Source organism: Canis aureus, chromosome 18 (genome assembly GCF_053574225.1).
Source record: "Canis aureus isolate CA01 chromosome 18, VMU_Caureus_v.1.0, whole genome shotgun sequence".
Classification (NCBI taxonomy): domain Eukaryota; kingdom Metazoa; phylum Chordata; class Mammalia; order Carnivora; family Canidae; genus Canis; species Canis aureus.
In genome coordinates this window covers 16,775,298-16,783,187 of record NC_135628.1, presented here as the reverse complement: position 1 = coordinate 16,783,187, position 7,890 = coordinate 16,775,298, and positions in this window count along the sequence as shown.

Genomic DNA, 7,890 nt, shown 5'->3' with positions numbered 1-7,890 from the left:
GTGTATGCAAAGCCTGGGACTGCTGGCTCCTAAGGGACCACACAGCTAGCATCCCCTGGAGTCAGGATCCCACCCAGACACTAGCTATGGATCTTGGGCTATTCTGTGACCTTTGAGCCACTGTTTCTTTAATCGCTGAGTGAGAATAATGGCCACATCCTGGCTCTTTGAGGTGGTAATAAAAGTTAAATGAGGTAATACAAAGCAGAATGGCTGGCCCGGAGGACATGGTCAGAAAACAATTGTTTTTGCTTCCTGAGTCTGTGGCTCTAGGGCAGATGATTTGTCCTGTGTTTGTGTGTGTTTGTGTGTATGTGTGTGTGTATACACGTGCACGTGCATCTTTAAAGGTTCACAGTTGGGGATCTCTGGGTGGGTCAGCGATTTAACGCCTGCCCAGGGTGTGATCCTGGAGTCCCCAGATTGAGTCCCATATCAGGCTCCCTGAATGGAGCCTGCTTCTCCCTCTGCCTGTGTCTCTGCCTCTCTCTCTCTCTCTTTCTCTGTGTCTCTCATGAGTAAATAAATAAAATATTTTAAAAAATAAAATAAAATAAAGGGTCACAGCTGCAGAAGAAATCGAGTCTGATTGAAGATCACATCTACTACAATGACCAAGCGATTACACATGGCACTGTCTTTTCAGGTCTTGTACCAAGGGGTGTTGCCTGGAAATGTGTAAGGTTTGCCTTAGGGATTTCATTGTGTGCCTATGTCCCTACAAGGAGGGCAAACACTGCAGGCAGGCCCAGGGCACAGGACTGGTGGAGGGATTTGTGTGTGTGGTAAAATACACACAATCATCATCTTAAGCATTTTTCAGTGTAAGTTCAGTGGCATTACGTCGTGTAGGCATCACCAGCATCCACCTCCAGAGCTCTTTTCATCTATTAAACTGAAGTTCTATACCCATTAAGTGAAGACTCCCCAGTCTCCCTCCCCGCAGCCTCCGGCCCCCAGCATTCTTACTTCCTGTCTCTAGAATGTGATCACTCTAGGTACTTCAAATGCATGCAGGCGCACAGCACTGTCTTTTTGTGACTGGCTTATGTCACTTAGCATAATGTCCTCAAAGTTCATTCGTGTTGTAGCTTGTGGCAAGATTTCCTTCCTTTATAAGGCTGAATAATCGTCCATTATGTGGATAAACCATATTTTGCTTATCCATCCATCAGTCTATGGACACTTGGGTTGCTTCCTGCTTTGGATTCCTGTAGGTATGTACCCAGAAGTGGGATTGGATCACGTGCTTATTTCATCTTTAATGTTTTGAGGAGCTGCTCTACTGTTTTCAGCCGCGGTACCATTTTGCATTCCCACCAGTAGTGCACCAGGTGTGGGATTTGTTTTTGAGTTGTTTTCCAAAAGCAGCATGAAGAAATGACATATGAGAGACAAGGACATATTCTCCCCTAGGACTGCGAGGTCCCCAGCCCCGGTGACCCTGCCTCACTCCTACAGGATCCGCTGCACACTTAGGGCGGTGCCTGGAAAGTAGAGGAGCTCAATACAGAATTGCAGACTCAAAGGGAGTGTTTCCAGGGGCGCCTGGGTGGCTCAGCTGTTGAGCGACTGCCTGTGGCCCAGGGTGTGATCCCAGGTCCCAGGATCCAGTCCCATGTTGGGCTCCCTGCAGGGAGCCTGCTTCGCCCTCTGCTTGTGTCTCTGCCTCTCTCTGTGTCTCTCATGAATCAATCAATCAATCAATCAATCAACCAATCAATCAATCTTGTCAAAGTAAAATCAATGAGTGAGTGAATGAATGAATGTCCATCAAGACCATTGTCGCAGAGTACAGCTTTTCTTCCTACACACCACCGCCACCTGCTGGAGACAGTTCACATTGCAGCTGCCAGGCTAATGCCCGCGCCTCTAATACTCTGCAAACGTTGATTTGTTTGGAAACTGCCTGTGCAGATTTTTGTGATCTTTTAGACAGGTTGAGGCTTCCTTTTGCTTTGTGAAATTTTTTAAATCAGAAATAAAAATGTCACAGAGTTAAGATAGTGGGTACACAAAAATGTGTGTGTGTCAGGGAGAGAGAGAGAGAGATTGAACTGGGATGACATCCTACATAATGGGAATAGCTTATATGGAGGGAAGCCCTGCGAAGAAATGGAATTTGGCAAAGTGTGGACAATGGTATGTAAAGATGCAAAAGGCCAGGACAGGGCCAGCCTTGAGGATTTTTTAAAGTGGTCACTTAGGGGCACCTGGCTGGCTCAGTGGGTAGGATGTATGACTCTTGACTGGAGGGTCCTGGGTCCGAGCTCCACATTGGGTGTAGAGTTTACTTTTTAAAAAGAAGAGAGGCAGCCCGGGTGGCTCAGCGGTTTAGTGCCGCCTTCAGCCCAGGGTGTGACCTGGAGACCCGGGATCGAGTCTCACCTCAATGAGGCTCCCTGCATGGAGCCTGTTTCTCCCTCTGGCTGTGTCTGCCTCTCTCTGTGTCTCTCAAGAATAAATAAAATCTTTTTTTTTTTTTAAAAGAAGAAGCCACTTAATGCAGGTGATGTCCTAAATACAAACTATTTGTTCATTATAACAATTCAAATTATACCTTAGCTGCAGGGAAAAAAAAAAGAACAACACCACTATTAACTGAGCTTGGCCTCTTTTATTCATATGCAATGAAACTATGACTTTTGAAGCCTAGAATGAAGAATTTAGCTTTAAAAAAAAAAGAATTTAGCTTTTCAGTAGTTCAAACTGACCTTCCCAAGGTAACGGTCTGAATCCATTCTCTGACATATAAAATACCATCTCCACTCCAAAGACGTCATGGTGTAGTATACTAAGCATAAGGCCTAAACATGTTTCTATTTGTTCTGCAATAACTATTTCAAAATACTCAGCTTTTGGTCATTATTAAGGAGAGAAATGCACAGGAGTTTTAAGTCTGTCTTGCCTCCACGGACTATTTATATAGGTATATATATTATATAGGTTAAATAAGAAAAGATAAAGCCTGAAAACAGAGTAGGTGCTCAACAGAAATTTGTTTGCTTTCTTACCAGGTTGGAGTTTCTCTTCCATTCCCCCATATGGGCCCCACCTCCCCCGATCCATATCACCGATGTCCTGTGGGTGCCTTGAGTGATGGGGTGGGTTCTGGGGATTTATCAGTTTTAGTGCTCAGCCAACTGAGCCAGGAAGAGGGATTGTGTGAGTTGAAAGAGGAAAAGAAGAGCAGGGGTGAACTCCATCTCATTTGAAAACAGGTGTTAAAAAAAGAGAGAAAGAAAGAAAACAGGTGTTGCCTGATAAGAAACAGCTAGGAGAGGAGAGGTTTCTGAGAAGTCATTCTAAGGGGCCTTGTTTCCACAGCACCAAGCCCTGCAAAGGAGGTCCTCAGTGGGCCCGGAGGGTAGCAAACCCACGGGTTCCCCCCCCCTCACCAGGGACGTAGTTAGCTGCCAAAGAAGGCAGGACATTGGACTCAGGCCGACTGGGGTTCAGACACAAGCTTCCCCAGGCACCAGCTGCGTGGCCCCAGGCAGGACGATGAATGCTCTTAGTCTCCATTTTCTCTTATTAGAACAGGAAAGATGATTCTTACTTGTGACGTGGTAAGGATACAATGGACTAACTTATGAAAGCCTGTCCCAGGGAGGCCTTCTCATAGGACGTGCTCAAAATGGGTTTGTTCTCTTTGGAGAATGCCAGGTGCCCCTCCTCGTCTCGCCCCCCACCCCCACATATATATACACAGACCTCATCCCACACCCCTACAGATGCCCCGCCTGCCAGCCCCCAGCCTCAAATCCTTGACCTCCAAACTCAGTGGCAACTTAGTGAGCGTGCTGTGCAATGATCTACTGAGGTCTTTTTGGGAGTCTCAAAGATTTCCTGTTTATGGAGACACTATTGACTGATGTGGGCAATGATTTACAGATACACACACGCAAGCCAGGATTTCTAGAGGGAATTTTCATTGTGATCACATCTTCAAATGAATGGGTAAAGCCTCACTCAGGCGTCAGTCAGCTGAGGAAAAAATTATGGAGAGGATAGAGAGCTAGAAAGCCTTCCCAGAGTCCCTAGAAATCTATGCCATGGATGAGAGATAATGCTCTTATTTTAAGGAGGCTCTTGGAAGCACTCATAGTCTTGATGGGAATATAAATACCCATTTATTGAGTACTGACCATGTTCCAGGCTCTGTGTTATGACCTACATGCATTTTATAACATAGTCATTCCAGCCACTGGAATGGTTGTTTGAAGGTCATACTGCTAACAAACCATGGAGCTGTGAGGTAAGTCCAAGAATGGTGGTATGCCCAGGTGCCCAGGGCACTCACAGGAATCCTCCTGAGGGGCACATAAGAGCACACTCACAATGCAGGGTGGACTGCTGAGCCCTCTGACTACCCTGTCTCATCTCCCTCTTCTTCATGAGCAGGGTTACTGGTCCTCTTGGATTGTGACCTTGACTTACAGGGACCACAAGTCTCTACCAATGTTGTGAGATCCCAACTGGCTCCGCCCACCCAGGACCCTGACCCAGGGGCTGCCCCTACCTGCTGGGTTCCTGCACCACCTTATCCCCAATCGTGGCTTCCTAGCGGATCCAAACCAAGCAGAGGGAACAGGGCATGCAAATGCTATGAACCCAGGGACTGGGGGTATTTCCAGCAGCTGAAGCTCATGGAGCATGTGCAGGAGAGGCAAGGACTAAGGAAAGGCAAGGAAGGGGCAGGCGGGCACAGATCCCAGAAGCACCTAAGCTCTTCTTCCACCATCAGTGTTCTGAAAGCAATGGGAAAAGGAGCAATTTAGGCAGGAGAAGCGACTTGATTAACTTTGTAATGAAAAATAGCTCTCTGGTAGTTTTAGTGGCCGTGACTTTGTTTTTGTTTTTGTTTTTAAGATTTTATTTATTTATTCATGAGAGATACAGAGAGAGGGAGAGAGAAAGAGAGAGAGAGAGAGGCAGAGACACGGGCAGAGGGAGAAGCAGGCTCCATGCAGGGACCCCGACGTGGGACCCGATCCCGGGTCTCCAGGATCACACCCTGGGCTGAAGGCGACGCTAAACCAGTGAGCCACCCGGGCTGCCCGTGGCCGTGATTTTGAATTCATCTGTCGATCTATATTTTTATTCCTTAATCCAGTAGATTGTTTCTAGGTGTTTAACAGAACTTGTAATAAAACTACAAATGGCATTCCTCCTAGAACATGGAACTCATTTTCATTTTTAAGATTCTCCCAACCAGGTGACCGCCTCTCCGCCAGCCTGCATCCAGCATTGGTTTCTCTTCCTCTGGGACAGTCGTTCCCTTATCCCCCTAGTGTGTGACTCAGCAAAAGGCCAAGAAAAAAGGAGCTGAGTTGGGGATGAGGAGTAATTCAGTACAACTGGAGTGCAAGGGATCAGAGGTAAGAACTGGCTGCAGGGGATACTGGAGAGGAAGCGCGGCCCAGGTCATACATGCCCCATTCTCCTCCTAAAGCATTACCCAGAGTTAACAACTCTTTCTGTTCTGGAAATGCTTTCTTCACAGTGGGAGCCCAGCCCTCACTCATCATGCTGTTTGGTAGTGATTCATTCATAAAGCTACCTCCCCGGAGCACCTGGGTGGCTCAGTGGTTGGGCGTCTGCCTTCAGCTCAGGTCATGATCCTGGGGTCCTGGGATGGAGCCCCGTATCAGACTTCCCTGCAGGGAGCCTGCTTCTCCCTCTGCCTGTGTCTCTGCCTCTCTCTCTCTCTCTCCTTATCTGTGTCTCTCATGAGTAAATAAATAATATCTTAAAAAAGAAAAGCTATCTCCCCACGGGATGAAGCTCCATGGGCACCAAGGACTGTGACCCCACCATGGCTGCATATTCCCAGAATACAGCACAGTAAGAAGACTCAATCAATACTGTCCAATGACACAATGAACTAATGCCAGGGACAAGAGGCATGAATAAAGAAAATGAAAGTGGCGTGGCATGTGTATGCATGTGAGGACTATGAGAGCCCTGGTCCTACTCAGTAAAGAACAAACATCTCACAGGACTTCTGTTTGCTAAGTCCTAAGGCCCCCTCTGTTCTGCTGCTATCAATCAGTTGTTAACATCAACTAATAAGCCAGCATCTCCCTAAGCTCTTATTTGATGATGACTCTAGACTCTGCAGTTTCTCTTCTGTTAATAACTATAAATTTCTTGGGAGCAGTGGTGGCTCAGTCAGTTAAGCATCTGCTTTTGGCTCAGGTCATGATCCCAGGGTCCTGGGATGGAGCCCCACATCAGGCTCCATGCTCAGTGTGGAGTCTGCTTCTCCCTCCCCCTGTTCGTGAGTGCATGCTCTCTCTCTCCCCCCCTCTCCTCCCCTCTCTCTCCCCCTCTCAAATAAATAAATCAAATCTTAAAAAAAGAAAAACCCTATAGGGCACCTGGGTGGCTCAGTCAGTTAAGCATCTACCTTCAGCTCAGGTCATGAACCCAGGGTCCTGGGATGGAGCCCCGCATCAGGCTCCCTGCTCAGTGGGGAGTCTGCTTCTCCCTTTCCCTCTGCTACTCCTCTTGCTTGTGCTCTCATTCTCTCAAACAAATTTTTAAAAATTAAAAATAAATTAAAAAAATTTTAAACCCTACATATTTCTTATGAATCAGCACTTTAGGATTATATTTAACTGAATTCAAGACATGGTCCCCAGCTGTCCTTCACTGAAACACACTGCATTGGCCCTGAGATATTTGCTTTCCACACTCTCCAAGCTTAATCTCACAGAACCCACCTGTATCACCAAAAGTAATGCTGAGTACCATTCGGGGTAAGAGTGAATAGATCATAAACGTTTCAAAATTATGTAATGTGGTCCCCTTGGAATGTCTAGCTCTAATACAAACCTTCTTCTGAACACCCAACCAGTAAATCAGACTACTAATTGTGTGTCTTATAAATCACAGGTGCAAACTGGAATAACCCATTTCCATTCTGTCCCTAGATGCTTCCTCTTTACCTCTCCCTTCCACCTGCCCTCATGGTCATCCATCTCAGAAACTGCTGCCTTCATTTGCCCTCATCCATGCAGACACTCCTTCCTCAACACCCCATCCCTGGTTTGTTGATTCTACTTTTCAAGTTAGAATCAACTCTACTTACCTTGCTGTTTCCAACACCACTCCTAGCCTGGCCTCAATTCTCCCTCCACCTGCCCTACCTCTAAGATCCCCTTATTAGCTTGCTGGTTTCCTCCCTTTACCCCTCCCTACCCACCCTCCATTCTCCAGCCACAGTGATCTTTGTAAAATATGAACCTTGTCCTACTGGAATATTGGTAAAAAAATTTAAAACTTTCCCCTTACCTTTAGAATCAAGTCAACAATCCTCAGTCTGCCTCTAGGACCACTACATGATCCAGCCTTTGCTATTCAGAGAGGTTCATCTCACACCAGCCTCTCCATTGGTCACTATGCCCTTGTAATATGGGCCTTTTAGCATTTTACCAAGTGTATGCTTTTGTTCATGCACATTCATCTCCTCTACCTACCCTTCCATTTCTTAATTTCTATCTACCCTTCAAATGCCTGCAACTGGCCTCCTAACAAGCAAGTAAGATGAAGGAGGCAACAAGTATTTCTAAGTAGAAATAGCAGCTTGTTTTCAATGGTGTCAACAACTGAAGTGAAAAGATCATATCAGCTCTGGACACACACACACACACACACACACTGCTGCAAAAAAGTAAAACAAATATTTAAACACCTTAACATTAAATTAAAAAAAAAAAAAAAAAAAACACCTTAACGAAACTTCAGAGAAGCAGAGTCTTTTACTTAGTTAGAAATAGGCTTCAGAAGTAGTAATAGAAATAGTAACAGTAACTCAAAAAATAGATTATTTTTCTTATGCAACAGTTAAGTTCCCAGGGATGGTGTAGTGGTTCAGTGATATAA